General features: G+C 39.4%; 1 protein-coding gene across 36 annotated transcripts in view; it reads right to left on the bottom strand.

The window, feature by feature from the left end:
• Positions 1–21,790, bottom strand: part of PRDM5 (PR/SET domain 5) — a 184,506-nt gene that overhangs the window by 46,628 nt on the left and 116,088 nt on the right. For 32 of the 36 annotated variants that reach the window (XM_085579368.1, XM_085579373.1, XM_085579377.1 and 29 more), the window contains one exon: positions 12,896–21,753. The gene's annotated coding sequence lies outside the window, so the exon portion shown is untranslated. Of the gene's footprint in view, positions 1–731; positions 21,754–21,790 lie in introns of all 36 variants that reach the window. The other 4 variants (XM_085579349.1, XM_085579351.1, XM_085579339.1 and 1 more) reach the window with 3 other exon arrangements.

Genomic DNA, 21,790 nt, shown 5'->3' with positions numbered 1-21,790 from the left:
TTAAGTGTTCAAATGTCATTGCTTTTAATTTAAGAAGACGACTCCTTGAACAAAGAAGCTTAAATGCAAATTGGCTGGAAATGAAAAAAAAAAAAAAAGGTTAGTGCTGAAGTGGCCAATGAACCAAACTGTTTGCTTACTTATAATTAGCAGCATGGTCATTGTCTTGCTGTCCTGGCACTCTGTAAATATGCCTGGGCAGACTGTGATTTAAGATTATTTAGAAGATTTACTTATTATTTAAGATTTATTAATTGCCTCAAGAGACAGGTAAAACAACAACTCTCTCAATCACTCAGCTTGGTTGGGGGGTAGTGGCTACAATTCAATCCTATTTATCCTTTCTTCAGTAAAATAAAGGATTTTCCTTTTCTTTAAACATGGCTCCAATTACCGACTAGAACAAACTCATTCAGAATTCCAAGCTTCAGATTTTTCAAAGGTTCCTGAATCTCTCTTACATTTTAGCAAACAGGGTTAAGAAATTTTGTTATGTAATTTACAATTTATTACACAATTCAATTAAAGACCTTAAAAATGCTTAGCTACAAAATAAATAATAATAATAAAAAAACTTACTCCACCCTGCATTTGTCTCTTATTTGCCAGATGACCAGTTTGTTTTACTTTCTTAATAAAACTTTAGAAAATAAAGCATGTCTGTACATGTACAGTTCCCACCTGGAAGCACAAACTTTAGCAGGAAACCCCAAATCAAAACATAAACTCACCTTTCATTTCTGTTCAAAGGTAATGTATAATTCAGGTAGAGCTGAGAGATACATCATTTGCCTTTAAATGCTGCCCAATAGATTCTATGCTAAACCTGGCAGAAGGAAAGTGAAAAACAGACAAGCAAACCAGCACACTGCTACTACAGCTACAGAGGGAAGTGCACAGGTTTACAGATCAGATGGAATTTGGGCTGTTCCATCGTGCCTGTGAAAGTGAAGTGGAAAGATGGCAAATGAATCAGAGTGCAGAGATACTGCTCAGCTATGGCAGTGAAAATACACATTTCAGCCATCAAAGGGATCGGGTTTGCACTTTATTTTTTTTCTTCCTCTAAATCATACTATTATTATGTCTTTTCTCAACTTCATTTCAGTCTCTTGCACTGGGAACAGCTGATTTTAATATGGCTTCACATGAGTATTAGAATAGAGATTTTGCCCACTAAATGATACATGAAGAGAATAATGATTTCAGATCTGTATCTCCTATTTTAGCTATTTCCACTACCAGGAAGCGATGGGCTGACCTACTTGTGTGTTACAAAAATAGCCAAGGATCTTTAAGCAAAATCAATTGCTGAGCTGAACAGAAATGGAGAGGTGTAGTGTGCTCACAGCATGAGCCCCCTTTGGTACCCATCCCAGCACTGGTGTCAGAGAACACCCTTCATGCATGGCCCAAACCAACATGGGCATTGCTGAAAAACTCAAAAAATTTCTTTTTAAGAAGTGACATTAAGGGCTGAAAATCCACTAAGGATTTTGGTGGGCATCACTCTGCAGGCCTGAAGATACAGACTGGAGGCACCAGATCTGGAGTCCCAGGGAACCTGTGTTCTTTCTACAAAAAAATGCCTGATTTTGCACCATTCCACCTGCCTGCAGAGGTTTTTGGTGCTTGCTTTCTTTACAACTCGAATCTAGGTGCTGCAAATCACTTCTGCAATGATGACAACTTGCACAAATCCTTTCAGTGTCTCTATCATCATAGCCACTGCAGAATTCTATTATATAATTTATTGTATCTCCTTTATTTTGTAGTGTTTGCTGTTATCCCAGGAATGAATACCAGACTCTCTGGAGGCAAATGGACTTTCTGTGCTACTAAGATACAGTTCCTTACCAGAATGCTCAGCTGAGTCTCAAAGCCTTTACAGAGCATAATAACTTCACTAGATGGCAGTGGAGAGAAATATTACTTCATATCTCTATATATTTTTTAATAGGAGAGGGATACATCCCAGCAAGTCCTGCAGTTTATGAGTGCTGTGTGTGTTAACACTACATCACAAGACAGCAATTCTCTCGCCCACACAAAATCCAGGGGCTCCTGCCCAGTTAAATCTCCATGTAAATGCTTGGGAAAGCACAGACACTCTTCCAGCACTAATGCAGGTTGCAAGGAGCAACATGCAGTCCTCTTTGAAGGGTTTTTCTTATAAGCTCAGCTGTACCATGGTCTTTCCTTAAATCCTAGGTAAAGACAAGTTCTGAGAAGAAAAGGTTTTCAAAAGAAAACTTTCCTGAGATGTCAGAGACATTGTCCTTCAAAGAATCTTAACACTCATGCCATAAACATGATGAAGAAAATGAGTGAAGAGTAAGAATGAGAAAGCAAATAGTTGAAGGAGCTCTACATTCAATAAAATCCTTTTCATTCATAAGAAATCCTTACAAATACATGTTTCTTGGCAGAACTCTATGGTATCTTACATGTAACTCAAGAACCAAAGCATAATTTTTCAGACTTCTGACACAACTTCAAGATGAAATACCTGAAGCTGCAAGTTCTGTAACTTCTAAGGTTCAAAACCTTCAAAAATCCAATCTTTTGAACACAGAGAACTGATGCCTGCCAGTCTTTGAAAATTGATACACCTGGCACTTTAGTAAAGAACTAAAATAGAGTGGATGATTTCAGCCAAGTGCATTACTTCAATTAAAAGTTTATCAGTAAAGTTCTCTAAAACAATGGAGTTGTCTAGCTTTATTTAGAATGCTCAGAAAATACAAACTATCATTTAGTACAATAAGGAAACAAAAAAAGATTGGTTACTTCTGGTATCAGATGTAAAAAAAAAAAAAAAATCCTAAATCTTATTTCTGGCTGTGGGGGAAATATTTAAAAAAAACAATTCACTGCCTAAATCACACTTCTCTAAGCTATTCTTGCCTTTATCTTAACGATTTCCAAGACTTTTCCCTCAGAGAGCAATACATTGTCCTCTGGCATCTCAGCTGCTCCCTCACCAAACTGTTTGCAATAGCAAGCAGAGATTCAGGATATTGAAAGTGCTGATAAAAAACAAACCCAGTTGTGTTGCAAGTGACTTCTTGACTTATGCCTGCTAAGCACAATTCAAAGGCTTGAACTTTTAAAGGCATAATTCTATCTATTTATTTTTGTGTAAATACAAGCAGATGAGAAACAATTCCTTATGGCATTTCAATCTGCGAGAGTTCTCTTACTTTTCCTCCTCACTGGCCACTGAGAAACAGAAATATCTGGAGGTACAAAGCCCCAGGGTTTTGTTAGTGACACAAGGTATTCTCTGCATCTCTGGTCAAACAAAAACACATAATACACAAGGCTGTCACATAAAAAACAACTTGTTGCCTAAATCATCTTGATAGAATAAAGAAATAAATTACTGCTCTCCAAGCATCAAGAGATGGAGATTTCTAGTAAAAAACCCCATATTTCAGATTCTCCCAGATGTAGATACCGTAAATAAACACTCTATTTTGATGAATATGTGGAACTAAATACATTTGGTAGAAATACAAAAGACCAACCTGACAGAACAGTGATGCCACTTCTGCTCACTCCAACCCCAGTAAAAGGGAAGCAATTTTATTTCATCACTAACATTAGAGAGCCTCATGTTGAATGCCCTGGATGATACCAGTATGCAATAAGACAGTCAGGTACCCTGGAAAAAAGCAAGAAGTCCTCTCTAACAGCCTAGATAATGACAAAACAGCCCTTTTAGTTTATTTATTGCATTCATTCAGCTCCTCTTTTTAAACTCTTTAATTTCACCTTACACAAAAAATCTCAATTGCAGAGTAAAGAGAACTGTTACACTGTGTCCTTCCCACTTTCTCCCCAGCACACTCATAAATCACAGTGATGTGGGTTTGCCTGGAAGCTGTGCCATCCTGTTAGGTTTAATTAAGTAGCTTTAAAGTAAGTGGCCAGTCAATATTGATTCATGTGGGTCTCACTGCAATAAGTCATCACAGTGTCTGAAGGCATTGCTGATGTGAATATAATACCTTGCCTCGGCCTGTCCACATTCATGGCAAATGAAGATTAAGAGTGAAAAGAAAACACTCGCTGAGCTATTTTCTCCTCTATAACATGCATCTGATTGATGCAGAATCTCTTCCTTTTCAAAACTATACAAATATTTCCCAGCCTATTTAGTTTGCACTTAATTCCTCTGCATAGAACTTGAGTTTTGTACTGCCACAAGCCATGTCGTGACCTTCATTTCCTGAAGTTTGGATTTGAAGCTGATAGATACTGATTAAATCTGACCATAACCTGCACAACACAGCTTGCAATGAGGCCTGGAAATTGCTGTATGATAGTTATGATAAAATATCATTACAGGAAGATCTTCCTTATCAACTCCAAAGTATAACTGTGTAGCAATCAATTAAAGGTATTATTAAGTTGACTGGCACTTGCATATCAATATCTAAATTAAATTGATCTAACTCTGAGGAACTTGCTCCGAATTCCTATCACTTCAAGCAAGTTTCTCTCTTCTCTAAAGGGAAGCAAAGCTTTAATTGTCCCATGTCTATAGGTGATTTTTTTTTGCCACAGCCTAACTAGATGACATGGGCCATGAAGACTAATCTATTTTAAAGCCTCTCAGTTATCACCTGATAGGTGCACAATCTATTTTTATTCCCCACCAGGCCACTCCAAAGATTGCTCAAGTCTGAAGCTCTACTTTCAAATTACTGCCTACTTTTACAGCAAATTACACTATACCTTGATGGGGTCCTGCAGCTTCAGTAACAGTGAAACAGAAGACAGAGTGCCAATTTACAAACTAAACTCAAGTTTTATATATCAGTAAACCATGATCAAAGTGGATTATAACAAAAACCCCTGACAAACAAGTATTTACCATGTAAGCAGTGAAATAAGGCATTTTTATTATCAATCCCAGATCAGATCTCTCCTAGAAACACATTTAATCTCACAGCCTCTGATTGTATTTGCATTACCTTTTCTAGCTAATATTTAAAAATAAATATTTGACTTAGGGATATATAGAGCTTATTTAGTTCTGCTTTCTTTCATCAGCAATGAAAATCTGCAGTGCTGTGCTGCTTGCTACAGGTTGTAGATGTGAGTTTTCAGCTTGTACAGTCACACTCATTGTGTTTACTATGCAAAACAGTTGTAACAGTATGTGAGAATGAAAAGCCCTAATTTTTGTGGAATCTAATAATTTGTATAAATTTTACTTCTGAATTGCTCTGGAAACTTGAAATTGTCACATAATTAAGAAAGCCATTCAGCTGTTTTTCCAGTTTTTCATTTTCTGGCTTTGATGCGTTTGCCACTGGGGTTTTCACAGAATATTCAGCTTTCCAGATGGTTTCGTTTACATTTCTAAGTTTGCCATCTTGTGGAGCTTGGGTCTCAATTGCAGGTCACACCTAACAAGGGGACATCTAGAAAATGAAAAATTCCTAGCACCTCTGTGGTTAGCCCTGCTGAATAATTGCTGCAGTAGCTGAATTTTGCTGTACAGATGTTGGTAATTTGCTATTGAAAACCACCAGTATCAAACTGTCAGAGTCAAGAAATGGCTTTAATTATTTCCTCCCTGGAGCAGTAAATAGCCATTGCTTGAGCACTGCCAAAGCTGGAATGTGTTTGTGTGGGTGATTTCTTAGCACATGGAGTGCAGGCAGCTTTACCTGCACTTGCCAGCCCTTTGCTCCCTCCTTGTGGAAGGAGATTGCTTCAATCAGGGCCAGATCATCTGGAGACCACCACGAGCTTTCCTCCTTTTCCCTGGCCACCAAAGACTAACATTGTTTTTATGCTTCATTGAATCCTGAAAATAGAAGATAAATCAGACAGAAAGACCTTGGAACTAAGGGTAAGAGGAAAAATCTTTTCTGGGAGGGAATAATTAAACAAAAATATCAGAAGCTATGGGAAATCTGATGAGAAATTGTACTGAGAAAGAAGGTGAAGTCAGCAGGGCTACTGCAGGAGTCTCCTCCTCACTCTGCATAAGCACAGCCTGGGGTCTCCCTTCTTGCAGCACTGGACACAAATAAAATCAGTCAAAACCACACAGCTTAAAAATATATATTAAAATTCAGGAGCAGGTCAAAATATTTTTACCATATTCCAGCAATTTCAACGTTATTCTCTCCCCTTCATCAAATAGATCCAAACCATAGAAAAATTAAAAACTGATGTTAATGTGAACATTTCCACAGGAGCCTGCAAAGGGCTTTGGCTTGTGCTTCAAAAGAACTAAAACCCCTCCAAAATAACTTTTGGGCTAGGATGTTTTATTCCTCATTCCCATGCTGTATTGGTTTGGGAAGACAATCTAACCTCTGTACCTCCAAAAGCTGTCTTGTCTCTGAAGTGGGATAAGGTTTTTGTCCCTAAATAACTTGAGGACTTTTTGTGCCTCTGACAGAGAAGTGCTGAAGCAAAATTTTCCTGAAGTCTGGAGAAGTTTGTCTCCTAGAAGAGCAGGGAACACCGAGGGTGTTCCTGGAATATCCATGTGCTTGGCCAGCAAGGAGCTGCTGTTCCTTTGAAGTGCTCACTTTGGATATTTGTGGATATTTGTGCATATGGAGACAGGGTGTGTTTTCCCACATGCAGCAACCTTTCCTTCTGCTGACTGAACAGCCCAGCCCAATGTCACAAGTGGGGCATCGATGCTCTCTGGGTTGCTCCAGAAGGGAGAAGCAAACATGGTTTATAAAAAAAGAAGGAACACGATAAGGAAAATCAGTCTAATGAAATATGCTAGAAATAATTGCTAGCTTAAAAGCTTTTAAGTTATTAAGGGCTCACCTTTAAGTTGTGAGCATGTTTGCTATTAATTTATCTAATGTTTTTAAGTACTAGCAAGGAAGAGGTCAAGAATGTTTTAGCTACATACAGATTTTCCTAGAATTTTTTTATTTCCTTCCTTTTTACATTAGCAATAAAATTTAAAAATCTGGGTGGAAGAAAAAGAGAAACAGTCCCTATTTTAAAACAAGCAGCTCAGAAGAAAGGAAAAATGGGGTTTCTTCGCATCCCAGTGAAGTCAAGACTAGCAGGGTTTGCTGAGTTTGAGAGGCATTAAGATATTTTTTCAACCCAACTTGTGCAGTGAATATTTCTCTGAGATGATCACTTGTAATTGCTGCTGCTGGTATCACAGCACAGCACAACCAACACCATCTCTCAGCAACAAAGGCCGACTGACCATCAGTGAAAGGTATTCCAATACTGCTCAATAGAGGCTGATGATCAATAACTATTAAAGTTCTGCTGTTCTCCCTCCATGACAGCAAAGAGCATAAATAATAATGAGTTCTGAAAAGCTCCCTGGTGTCTCTGCATGGGCAGGAGCTGTTCTGAGAGCAACAGGCACTTCTTGTGTGTGGCACATCTCAACCACAAAATTGATACCTACAGACAGTCTGGTGTCATCAACATCCAGCTCACAGCTGAAACTATTTTGGAGTTTTGTTAAGAATGACAAGATTTGATAAATAGAGATTAGTGATTAAAATGCTTCAGCCTAAGTCCTCACACAACATGATGGCAAATAAGTCTTCAAAGAGATTTATTTTTGTTTCTAGCAGCTGGATATCTAGAGCCTGCCGTTGCTGAGGGAGTCCCAGAGACCCACTTGATGATGGGAGTGTTTCACAGCTGTAAGAGACTCAGATTGTTAAACAATGACTCAAGCTGGAACATATTTTAGTGACTAGACTCTGCAAGGCCTCAGGTCCCTAATTGCCTGCAGGCAGCCTGCTTATCACTGCAAACCTGGAGCTCCCATCTTGTAACATGAGGCAATGAAAGTCTGTCTTGAACATGGAATTCAATTGCAAAGAAATTATTCCAGGAAAAAACCCAACAAGAACACACCTTTCCACCCCATTTTTCTGCTGTCAGAGGAACAGGTGGACTGGGGGCCCCTTGACATCAGGAAGATAGATCCTTATTTACACTTCCATAGGAAAGCTGCTGTGAAAATTAATTGTTTTCCTTACCTACAGACAACACTAACTTACTCCATTACAAACACTTCAATTTTGAATTTGAATAGAAATTAAACCTGGACAATGTCAGAGGAACATTTGGGAAGTCACAACGACAGAAGCAAAGCTTTTGTAAAGCACATTATAAGCCACATTTAAAAATCACTTCGAAACACTCATCAAAGATTTAATTATGGACTCTATAGTGATCTGTATTACCAGGCCGTGATTATTTCTGCAAAATAAGCTACATTTACTTGCACATGATGGAAATGTAGATTTAAATAGCTTTAAAGTATTATAATTAAAATTAAATCACCATAAACAAAATTAATGAATAACATTTTCTGGTTCATAGCCCTAGTTTTTAGGGAATTTGTTCACTAGCTGATTAAAATGCCAAAAATGGTCATTTTCTATCATGTAATCGAAATCTAACTATGCAAAAGTCCAGTACAGCCTTGAAATCAAAAAAATCTTACAATCTATTTTGCTTTAATAGAAGATAAATACATAAATAACAATTTTTAGGAGGCAAAAAAGAACCTTTCTAAATCTGGCATCTTTCTAAAATTTCTAAAAATAATTTAAGACTGTTTCCTAGATTTCTTGTTTAATTTGGTTTTAATTCTGTAGCAAGATATTCTGGGGGATATTGTTCACATTAAATGCATTTGCCTTAAAAAAACCCCTAATCTTATTCCTATTTCAGGCAGTGACAAAAGTACAATTAATTAACAAAAGAAATAGCTACAATTCCTCTTGAAAATTAATCTTATTTAGAATGTGACATCTAATTGCCACGTGATAAAACCTGGTGTGACACTTTGGGTCAAGGTGAAACAGCATTTTGTATGACAATAATGAATTATCATTCCTCTGTTTTGACATGTTTTAGTGCTATGCATGTTTTTTGTTAGTTATTTCCAGTGAGCATCATGGTGTCTTGCCTTAGCCCCATACAACAATTTGACACAAAACAATTCAAGTTCTACTTTGACATTTTTGCTTCCCCAGAAATAGAGATTATTTGGGATGTCTGACTATACAAAGAATAATTTGCTTGAACAGTGACCATAATTTCCAAGCACCCATCACATTTTAAAGGCAGAAATATTCAATGCTTTTGAATTAAAAAAATGCCAATAGAGACAACTTTGAAGCCATTAGGTCTGTGTCACTGTGCTAGAAATCAGACTGCTGGTAGCATGGCAGCAGTTCACAGGGCAAGAGCAGCTGAGGGAATATGAAGAAACTTCAGCCCTGAAGGCAGGTGAGGTCAATATGTTAAGAATTACCTGAGCAAAATAATAGAGAATAAAAAAGTTATTCCTATGCAAGAGGGAAGATACTTTAAATGAAATCCACTCATTAAAAATGCTACTGCTCATTTCCATGGAATAAGTGGAACACCTCAAAGCACTCTGTGCCCTTCAAACATATTTACAATAAAGGGATATGCCAGGAGAGAAAATGACTGGTCCCATTTCTCCAGGGACAATGCTGAACCAAGGTTTCTCCCTAAAAATGTCTTAAATTCCTCAGGAAAAAAAAAAAATCCCACTTATGTCATTCTGCAGTAATCTACCACAGTTCCTTCCTGTGTATTTCTTGATAGAACCATCAGGGAACCTCTCTTCCTAGCTGGGAGTAAAGTTGTTACCTTCTCAAGAGGCCGACACACAAGACTGCTCAAATTGATCCTCCCTCCACTGCAAGGCCTTGACTTCCATAAGAATGAAAACCAAGAAAAATCTCACCCATCTGGGGATGGAGAAATGAGGGAGCTTTTTTCCCCCCTATGGGTGACTCATTACTGCAAGTTCCAGCAACTGCTGGCCTTCAGGTGGCTTTTCCCTTCAAGTAGAAATAGATGTAGATAATGATGAATTTAATTACCACCTGAAGCTCTTACAGGATCAGGTCTGGAGAGAAGTAGATTTCAGTGTGTCCTCAGCTGTGGAACGAGAGACAGGTGCAGACTAGAAAAAAAAAAGGCCTGTTCTAATCACTCCTCTTCAATGCAGCTGGTTTAACAAGCACACGGAGGTTTTTTGGGACCATGCTTGGAAAATGGGAATTTTCATCTCTTTGTTCTTAACATACTGTGCAGAAAGGTCACTTGTTCTGGCAGTGGCTAATGTGTGACATCTGAGCAGCTCCTTAGCAGGGTAAATTGCTGTAGTTCAGAGGTATAAATAGCCCCAGCAGCACTCACCAGCTGAGGAGCCGCTCAAAAACACTTCTGATTAATTTCCTGTTACTGGGTTGGTCTTCCAATGCCTCTAGAGAACTTCCTGGCAGTGCAGTGAAACCCCATTTACAGAGTGGCATTTCCACAGTTTTGCCTTTGATTGCCAAGCCAACAATTGATGCTTCTTATTGATCACATTTCCCCACCTCTGCCTGTGGCATTGGCAGGGAGCTGACTCAGGAACCTTCCCAGTGCAATCTGGACTGGCCCCATGCAGATGAGCTGTGGCTTTCATGCCTCCTGTCCACCATCTGCTCATTTCTCCCCCTGTGTCTGTCCATCTGTGGAGTCCATTCCATGTGTGGAAGGACTTTGTGCCCTTCTTCCTCTGGCACCTAGGGCTGGGGGATAGAAACATCCTTCACTTACAAGTGTACATTTGTGACTCTTAACTCTTAAAGAATTTCTTGTTCAGCAGCATTTGAGTGACCAACAAACACTGATTAAAATCCCCTGTTCAAGTGGAGCATTTTCTGATAATTTGGCTTTAAATACCATTGTAGCACATGTGGCATTTACAGTCACAAGATTTATTCACTAAAAGCAGTTGCAGAAAGGGGTATTTGAGCAGCAGAACCCAAAATTCACACCACAAGCCTCAGAGTAGGGTCTTTTTCTACAAGGTTGTAATATCAAGGTTATGAGCTCCATTTTTCTGACACCCATATGAGTTCTGATGAAGTGTAACTAAACTCACTGAAGCTCCTGATGGAGAATTCCTGCTGTCCTCAGGATAGGCCAGTGCCAGCAAGTGATGTAGTTCCTGTATCCATGTATACAGCTGAGATTTGACTTCAAGCTAGGGAAAATGGAAGCAGCTGGAAGGCAGAGGGACAGAAGATTCTTTTAGGGCTTCTCTCCCGAGTCCCAGTGACCAGGCCCAGGCTGGTCAATGGAGATGGGCCAGGGGCAGGACCCTGAGTCAGTGTTTTATGTGCAGTCCTTGCCATCCCTCTGCTTCCTGGATGTTAGTTCAGCATCAGTGCCACAGAAAAGCAAGTAGCAGAGACATGGGTAAGAGGGAAAAAAGAAAAATACAGTATTTATGTCCAGTTTTGGGCCACAGAGTGATAGAGTGGAGATGGAAAAGCGTTCACGTCCCAACCTGCCTGTACTCCATCTGTTTGCAACAAGATACTCAGTCCCTGTGTAAAGCAGAGGGGAAAAGGGATGGGTTTGTTTTTTTATTACACACTCATGTAGATTTTGAAAGGAAGAAACCAAGCAAGCCAAAATTAAATATAATTTTCTCTTTTTCCCCATAGACTCAACCTGGATGAATGCCAAACCACATTTTGGAGGGGTGAGAAAGGCCCAACATCTGCTTCTGGTGTAACTGTTTGTATCTTCACTCTAAGAAAATTAGGTTTGAAATAATCTCAAATTGTCTGACACCTGTATCCTATTAGAAGTGACACATGGAAACACCTTCAGCATACTGAATTTAGCACCATGTCAACAGTTTAAAGTGAACAGGAAAAAAAACGGTAAAACTCATTGCTTCCCAGTTTCTGCTGGAGCAGACCTTGTGTCATTGCACAGGATCCTACTGCAAGCTGGATCCATAAACGTAATGGGGTTTGAAGCAGTAATTATAATATGGTTTGTATCCCTGGCTGTAGCTGGAATTAAATTCAGCAAGGCACCTCAAGGTGACTGGAGGATTTTGAGCTCAGTGCAGGCACACCTGTGGGCTGGGTACCAGCCAGCACGTAGGACACGGATACACAGCAATTTCAGGGACAGTTTTTCCTGCAGCTCAGGTTTAGCATCTTGAAGCTCATAAGACTAGCAAGCAGGGATGGATTTTTAACTCCCTTCCCAAGCCTATGTAACCTCCCACTTGCAAATTCCTCACTTTGAGGAACAGATCTGGTGACCTTTTCCCAGATAAGACGCTGACAATAAGATTCAAGCTATTCTGAGAAGGACATTTGTTAAAATTCATAAAACTTTATGACTACTATAAAATTTATACTACCTAAAAATACACTATCTATTACAAAGACAAATGTCTTCCCATTTATTTTTAAACATGTTCCTTGGAGAACTTTGAATTGATTTGTTTTGAGAGACTGTTCTTCATATTAGTCTGGGAGAAAAGGAAACTGTTTACTTTTTAAATAGTGTTGTTTTTCAGCAAATCTGCATCTTCAAGGAGCAATATCTAGAGTCAAGAACACAGGACACATTGCATTTCAACATGAATTATTGCATGCTAATAGAAAACATGTTAAAAATAGAAAAATGGCAATAATGGAAAGACAGACAAATAACACTGAACTATTTTCTAAGAGAAAAGTGTGCATGCAAGACCCTTTAACAGAAAAAAGTGTCAAGTACAATTTAGGCTCATTTTTTGTCCCAGGACAAGCCAAATACACTTTCTGGATGGTGTGGAACTATGACACTAAACAGAAGATAATATGCAATATTTTACATGCACCCATAGTTGAAAAAGACCAGAGAAAACCTGGAGAGGTTAAATTTATTCTAAGGGCACTTCACAGAAATTTCAAGCCTTCTTAGATTTGTTAATAATAGCAGCTGAGTCACTTCTAATTTATTGCTGTAACATGACATACACTGCTAAGGTCAAAGTCTCCTAAAATGTTTTAAGATCTGCTATTGGCCATTTTCTTACCTCATTCATGAAAGCTGCCTTATAGCTTCCTTCATAGATGGCCCCAACGCATGGCAACACAACCATCAACACTTTCTGATTTATGTAAATGTTATGCAGTTCATCTTCCTAAAAATTTATTGGCCTGGAAAAATTAAAGGGTTGTTCACTTAATATTTTCAGTGGAAAATGTTTATGACAATATGATTATGGAGAAAAATGCAAGCAGACCAAAGTATAATAATATATAAATGGACATTTTCAATGCTATTGGTCTGGTTTTTTTCCTTCTAATTTGCATTCAGGAAGGCTAAAATGAAAGCAACCAATCCTATTCACTAACTGAGTAAACTTGTGGTGTCACTCAGAGCAATATGAGATTGAATTCCAATTTAGCTGGAATTTCAAGAGTGGTTCCTGGAGTTCCTTTGGAGAATAAGCATGTCTGAGTAGGGCTGTGTTCTGCCAGCCAAGCTCGTGCTTGGTTTCCACAGAATAAATTCAGTGTACATTTATCTGGCAGAAGTTACTCAGCCATTGTGAGCAACTCGACCGCAATGTGTTATCACCAGCAGATATTTTTCTCCACTGAACATGCAAATGCAAATTTTTTTTCTGAGAAAATGTGGTTTTGTTGCTCTCAGACACAATTTGAGGAAGGATCACTCATATGCTGACAATATGGCTAAACATTGATGTTGGTGTTATTTGGATAGGAGATCCATAACATACTGCATCGATCAAACAATTACCTTGTCACTAGCTCTTTAAAGTCCAGAAATATGGAAGTGCACAAGCATGATCCATGCCATTCCCCACACCGATAACTTGCAGCTGGAAACCAACAGCTTAATTTCTACCTTGTTGAGCCACAAGACATTCTGAGAATTCACTACACACAGGAAATCCAGACTTCTAAAAATGCTTCTTGGCTGATTCTTTGGGCTTCCAGTAGATTTTTATTACACTCTTAACACAGGGATTGCATCCCTAAACCTATAATGCTGAAGTTTTTCTGAATTTGGTTATTGGTGTCTGCTGAAATAGGACTGAACTGCTGCATATAATTTTCCTGACATAGAATGGCTGGTTTTATACTATGATTACATACAAAGTCTTCATCATTCTCACCACAATAAATTAATTAAAGAAATGAGAAAGAGAAATCCATTGATGACATGAAATTTATTCCTTTACTTCTATTCTTTCCTTTTTTAAATGACATTTGTTTGGTACAAGGATCCTGTTCCTCAGTAACCTAAAAGCAGCCAGCGTTAACTTGTCATTCTAGCAGGAACAGTTATAGCAAACATATTAGGAACCACATAATGTCATTTGCTCTATTATGGTGTGTTTGGATAGGAGCTGTGAAGTTGCCATTTTTCACAGCTTTTCAGGATTTATGAAGAAAAACCCCACAATTTTACTGTTTTCATTACCACGCCATTTTCCTAGTGACTTGCCCAGATTTGCTAATAGAAATAACAACACCCCCTAAGTCTGCCATCTTACTTCTCCAAGAGTGCAAAGGAGCACAGACAGGGGGCTGTGTCAGCCCTAACAACACCAGGAGTTTCAAACATTGCAGTGGTGTCACTAAATTGAATTTAGACATGCTCTCAAATGCCATCAGTTACAAACTGCTCCAGAGCCATCCCTGCCTGCAGCAGCCTGTTGGATTGTACCTGGAGATAAGGGATGGACATTACCAGTGGCCTGGCCAAGTGCTGCTGGTGCAGTGCTCAAGGTCACTCCCAAGCCCACCTCTGCACATGCTGGGTGATGAACAGCTGTGCTCAGCCGTGCTGATGGGCCCATCCTTCTCACAGGCAGTGACCAACACTGAGCAGCTGGCAGCAAGGCTGCTCCATCTTCCCACTGCTCAGGGGAGGAAAAGAAAAAGGCCACTATTAGAAAAAGATTTATCAGCAAACATAGCAGAGCCATGCTTGACCTCCATATCTTCTCTTGTTTCCCAAAGGCAGCACATGTAAGATATTTCCTGTCTTTCATGTTACTGGCTGGAATGCATCATGAAGTCCAAATTTGCAACCTGCTGTCTGTTTTAGTCATTAGGCATGACTTTCTTTGTCTCTTGATATGAACTGCAGCCAACTGTTCACTGTTGTAATAATGCACAATGTCTTCAGTATTCCCCCTTCTCCTGGACAAATAAACAAAAACCCAGCCAGGCTAAAAGCTGCAGTTCAGTCATTGGCCGAAGCTGCTGTGTCTTACAGTATCTTATTCCCACATCAGCACACTACACTCAGCTCTAGCTCACCAAAACACTAGTCACAGTAGCCTCCACCTGTTATTCAGGGGCCAAAATTCAAGGGTTAATAAACAACAATTAAAAGTAGCTATTAGACTTCAAACAAGCTTATTTGATGACATGAAAGATGGAGTTTACTGCCTGCAGCTTGGTTCTACATTCACTCATCTGTCTATAACATCCACGAATTGTGAACTTCGTATTATTTTTTTAAATTATATCCACTCTGCAGAGACATACCCCAGCTTATTAAACTACTGTATTATCTTTGCCAGCTGTGTATCTTGGAATAATGTTCTCAAAACACTTATTCAGTATTTCAACCTCTGACCACCTTCAAAAGCAACTGAAGACAATTCTTAAGGACATTAAAATACACATTGTCTGTAAAAGGCGGGTCTGGTTATGCTTTGATGGCCACAAGTGGGACACAAGTACTGGTTATGTCTTTGCTCCACTAATTTTATATATACACATATTTAGCAAATGTGTTCAAAACGAAAGAAACTCCTAGAATTTGTGACTGTATCTATAACAAGCAGGAGAGAAAAGAGGAACTAAAACCTGATTTGAAAACTGAGAGGGATCTCACCCTCACAAAATTGACTTGTGGGGCTGCTCTGCCACTCCAAAAATAAAAGTTTATTCCATGAGAAGCAAAATCAGTAGAAGTTGACTTCCCACTCATTTTCATCCCCTAAGTCTCCTTCCAGTGCCCTAAGCCATCTGCTCTCCATGGGAATGAGTGGATACCTGCAATGGTCAGTGTGGAGCTGGAGCTATGGGCTGGCCCAGCAGCTGCTGTCACACCCATAAGGTAACTGATGGGTTCTGCTGGTGTGTCAGCATGGGCACCAACAGGAATCCTTTCCTTCCATCCAGCTCCTAGTGCTCCCAGCCATCACAGGCAATTAAGGTGATTAAATCCCATCTCAATTAAAATTGCTGAGCCCTTTCCAAGGTTATGAAGGGGAGACTGCCTGGCAGAGTGAGGTCAGACCACAGCAGGCTGCCCTGGTAGGTTACGAGCAACCCATTCCTCTCATTCAGCACAAATACCTAAACCCTCACAATGAAAAAGAAATAAACCAGCCTTTGACTGTGTCTCACAAACAGTTCTGTACCTGCTTTTTAAATTATAAGACAATTAGGTTTTTTCTGTATAATAATTTCATATCAATAAGCTGCAAGCAAGTTGAAAAGACCTGAAGTCTCATACAGTCATCTCCAAATGCAATCATGTTATTTATCTCTGTCCCTCCTCTGAGTGAAAACTCAGGAACAGGCTTTGTTGTTTTCAATGGCTTGGAATTTCAGGACAGAAAACTGATAGACTCTCTGCCAGTTTTCTCCTTGTTCAGTTAAAAATGTTGGTCTGAAGGAAGGGAAAACACTGAATTCAGTTCTTCTACAACAGCAAATTCACTCTTTCCCTTTTAGGAAAAGCTGCAGGATCCCAGACGTGGGACGTTGGAAGAAAGGAACAGAATATTACAAATATTTTTGCCAAGGGACTTTACCAAGAGGTGGGTAACTCTAATGAAAAGTGTCTGTATGGCCATGCCATGCATCTCCCAGGCACACTATTTCCAACCTTTGCCTGACCATACCCATTTACTTTGGAAGCTGTGAGCTCTGGTGGAGTAGGGATGCTCAGGCAATTTGTACCTTTGTGTTCCCAGATGCAGACCACAGTGTGCAGTTCTCAGTTCTAGACTGTGGGCTGATAGCCTAAATCATGAATTACTTTCCTTATAGCTTGAAGTAATTAGTTGACTCTCATAACCTGTTTTAGTTCTGGATTTTCTCATTAAACAGATCCTAAAAAGATCACTTTGGGTAAGCTTTCATAGAATTACAAACAGCTTTCAAGCAAGAAGATCCTTGCTAGGAGGCATTTTCCTTTAGTTCAGTCCATTAAATATGTCTGAAAGCAGACAGCAGAAGAATAAGATCTGCCTGACTGACAGACAAGGCAGGCTATCTTATTACCAAAAACTATTTACCTACTTAATGGCTCATGGAAACTTGTGTTCCTACCAGTCACAGGAGTTAGTTTTACAGCTTTATGTGTGGTTAATAAAACCCAAAGAACCCCCATATCTTTAGACTATATGACAAATCATTGTCATAGACAGAGATGCAACTACAGACGTGTATTTTGGAGCCAAAGTAATGCCATCTTCCATAAATTGCATAACTCATACCAATTACTCAGTGCCCACAGATTACAGCCAGTTTGATAAAGGAAAAAGCACTTTTATCTTTTTCATCCCTGAGAGAAATACAACTGGGCTGATGGGCAAACCAGACTGGCACACAAGAAATCCCTGTTAGGAAAAGCACTGCTGGCCTGACTGCACCTCCCATGGGATTCAGTCAACTGCCTGTAACCATGAGATTGGCACTGCTTAAATTCACAGCTTTCCAAAAGGATGAAGCTTGCTCCCTATTGATCTTTGCCACCATCTAAAGAATTAAGAGAGTGGCTGGTGATGAAGAGCACATCAATCATGTTTATTGTGACAACCATGACTGTTATAAAACAGACTCTCTTACAGCACATGCTAACCTCCCCCATGCTTTTTCTTTCTTTATTAAAAACTTGTTGAACATTCAGTTCAGGTTTCCTGGGACAGATGCCTAGAAAAGTGCTGACTGTAGGAACAAACCCATTTCAGGAGTTGTCCACAACCCACTATTTGCAGGTATGGGTCTAGGTGTAGTGCTGTTCTCACTGCTGCACTCATGCAGTTATTTCTTAAAGAATGGCTTTGAATAGTCTTCAGGAGCAACCAGCTGTGTAGAAACACAGCTAACAGAAAGATATATCTTTGATTTAACTCAAATATTTGGTTCATCTGAATCTTTATCCTTTATGATGGAATGGCTGAAAAGAGGGAGCAATTGGGAAATTTCTGAACCAAGGTCAGCTCAAAAACAGTCAATATGAAATTATTGTCAAAGCTTACATTCAAAGTTTTCAAATGGCTAAGGAAAGAACACAGAAGAAATGCCTGTGGGCTGAAAAAAAATGAGAAGGCTTCAAACTAGGTAGTTTGAATTGACACTCTAACTCTTGTCCTGAAAACAACTTCTTCCTGGACACTATGAGGTCTTGACAACCTTTGTTCAAGCAGACAACAGTGGAAGAATGGCTGTAGCTGCCCCTTACCTTCCCTGGCTAAAAATGTACCCTGGCTTGATTTGTTCCCTATGCTCAAAAGCCGCACTGGGAAAGAACAGGACAATCTTGCTAAAAAATGCAAGTGAAAATGTGGCTTTCATGAAGTCTTAATGAAAAAAAGTTTTCATGAAACAAGGACTCTTTTAAGAAGTAAACATTTTACATGTACCTTACCACTGAGGAAAGTGGAGAGGACTCTGTTTGACAGACCATGGGGAAGAAACGAAATTTCTAGGCAAGACAACCCAAGAAAAATGAGTCTCTAGACATTACACCCAAGTTATTCTCCCTTGTATAGAGACAGAGAATCAGAGGCCTAAAGTAAATATTTGAGTCATCTGATCCACATGCTATAGCCACAACTCATTAGATATCTGCTAATTACAGCTTTGAAAGATGCCATGGAGTGACACAAGGCAGCCCTAGATGTATTTAGTTAGTTTTACAGCTGAGGAGCATAAGAAACCCTTAGGTTTTTTCCTACAGTCAACAGCTCCAACAAAGCTCTCCATTAATTGCAACCACATCTTGTCTATTTTTATGTATGAGAAACACTACAGTCCTTGTAAAAACCATAAAACAGCCATTGTCATTAAGAGATGCTATTAATCAAGGCCTTCTTGAGTGCTTCCCCTTCTCAGCTCCCTTGCCTAGCTCTCAGCCCTTTGGTTTTTAACTAAAAGCAGTGTAGCCATGTGCAGCCCTTGCGGAAAGCTCAGGATTTTGATTTCAGTGCAGGAAACACTCAGCTGGGATCCCTCTTGCAAAGGGGAGGCCATGAAGTGTTTGCAGGCATTCCCAGCAATGTTAATGACAAAAAGAATCAATCTGACAAAAAGGATTGAAAATACCCACTTTGTTCTGAAAGTACTTTTCATACTTTGCTTACCTCCTCCACTTCTGGAAAATCAGTGCAGCAAGCAGAAGAGAAGAGAATTATTTTGGCACTATCCCAAATAGGTTATTTCTGGGATCCAGGAATATTTAGACTCAAGATTAAGAAAAGCTTTCCAAGAGTTAAGGTTAAGGTTGCCTAATGAAGCTGAAGGGCTGTCATTATGTAAGGACAATTTAGACAAGCCTCTGTTAGGAATATTAGTGTAAAGATTCTTCTTTGGGGCAGAAGCATAGATTAAATGATATCCTAAAATATTCTGGTTGTTTCTGAACACTCAACAACTCAGAAGCACGCCCCTCCCAAGCTGCCACCCTGTATTTTAGCAGCCTTCTGTATACATTTTTAAGTTACTTTACCATTCTCCCAGGGGCTCTGCACAGACATACTTGCAAGCTCTGACAAAGACTGAAAACTCAGTTACTTAGTTATAACTAAAGCAAAAAAAAAAACCCAACCCAAACCCCAAATGGTATTGTTATCTCATCATCATCAAGAAGTAAAAAATGAGGCAGAAGATACACATGATAAAAGAAGATACCAGAGCCCCAGCAGTAAAAATTACGAGTTACAAGAGCGATATAAATCCTGTTAGCAGGTTGGCAGAAACCTGACATTTCCAATTCTCAATAAAGCTGTTATACATATCTACTGAACTACAAAATTAAGACTATTTCTGCCAGTTTGAGTCATGGCCAATTCAGGCAAGCTGCAAAGCTGACCTCTTTTTAAGTCTATGTTAGACACTTTCACATTGCAGCAGCTAATTTAGTGCTGCAATAGATAAGCTTTGAAGAATTACTCTGAAACATTTCTCAAGGTGTCTAAGAAACAGTTAAGCATTGGAGGATAGCTTTGGAGTGCCTTAACTTCTTTTTTTCCCCCTCCTGACAAATAAAATAGGAACTTCTTAGATTCACTGCTTCAGGCTCCTAGTTTGAGATGTGCTTCTGAGAACTGTAAATGGCAGCCCGTAGCCAGGTCACCAGTTAGCAGAAACACAGAGAAGAGATCCACAAGGGACCCTGGCTAGTCCTTTCCCCTGCCCTAAAGCTCCAGCACACAGGAAAAAGATGGCTGAGTAGGGCAAGCCAGCAATAGCACGGTTCATCCATGTGGTTTTATGGGGCAGTTAACTTTTATTACCTGGTAATTACTGTGGAAGGCTTCAGACAAGCTGACTCTACAGCCCACATGGCAGCAGACTTGTGTGGGCAGTCAGCTCACCAAAATCATGCTGCCAGACTAGTGTTTCAGAGGGGAAAGTCAGTCCATTAGGAAATCCAAGTTCAAGAAGACAAGTTTAGACAAATTTCAATAGTACCAGAAAAGAAATATGAATACCAACTCTTAAGTTAAAACAAAAAAAAGAAGGAATTGGAAAAGGCAGCTGAAAGAATAGGAACAAGTTACAAGGTACAACAACAAAAAGTATGAAATATCTTAAAAATAAAAAAGGCTGGAGGGCATGGATCAGATAATAAAAAAGTGTTTGTGAACAGAAAGGCAAAGAGTTTTAAAGTTGAAGTGGGCAGGCTAAGCTCCATGCTGCAGAACAGACATTTGTTTATGGCATCACCCCTGAAGTGGGTACAACAGGGAGGAGTGAAGAAGAGGGAAGAGAAGGCCTTAGGAGACACAAAAAAGAATAAATAGTGAACACGATCATTTTTCAAAGGATAAGCACCACAATCCAGGAGTACAATGGCTATTGCGTTAAAGCAGTGGGTATCATTACCAAAGAAGTCACTTGATATTTCCTCCTCGACTGTTCCCTGCTGTGGTACCATTTCTTCACACACAGTACGTGTGAGCAGAGCACATCAGTACTTGTAAAATCAGTGCATTATTCTCTGTAGATGCACTGAATGTTTGTGAAATGAGCACTTTCGTGAACCTCAGGCTGCTTTCTCTGAGCTAATACCAGTTAACAGGTTTTGATCCTCTGTACCTGTTTTAAACTTTATTTAAATCTTAAACCCAAAAAGATATAAAAAAATCCCAAGCCACGTGATAAACATATGTCAAAGTCATATAATTTCCAATCTCTTCTGTTCATTCTTTGCAATAAAAAGCAAAAATTACAGTTGATTTACTGTGCAGTCAAACATTGTGAGAATACAGGAACATGTGGGATCAGTTTAGGTCAGGATCAAAACCCCATAATTTAGCTGAGAGCAGCTTCCAAACTAAGCTCATATTTTTTCAGACTATATTTATAGTGCAGTTACTATGTGCCAGTACATCATTAAATGTCCTAAGAACTAATCCCACCCTATTCTTTATGGGGAGGGTTTTTCCCCTTAAGTCAGAAATACCCATTCCAGTGGAATTCTGAAGGAACCAGCAGCACTTACAGCATTCTGCCCCCATCCATCTCCAGTCCTGATGGCTGCTAAGCTGTCTGCAGCCTTTTCTTATTGCTGGTAAGAGCTCACAGTCTCCTGTTCTCACTTCCTAACATGCACCTTGGCCTGGTTAGAAGCACTGCTTCCCTGGCCAGTTTGAATCGGGAAGTAGAGCTGGCAAAAAAGCAAAAGAGATTTGGGATGAATACGA

Source organism: Lonchura striata, chromosome 4 (assembly GCF_050655825.1).
Source record: "Lonchura striata isolate lonStrDom1 chromosome 4, ASM5065582v1, whole genome shotgun sequence".
NCBI lineage: Eukaryota > Metazoa > Chordata > Aves > Passeriformes > Estrildidae > Lonchura > Lonchura striata.
The sequence above is the reverse complement of the archived record's forward strand: the minus strand, read 5'-3'. Positions and strand labels throughout refer to the sequence as shown.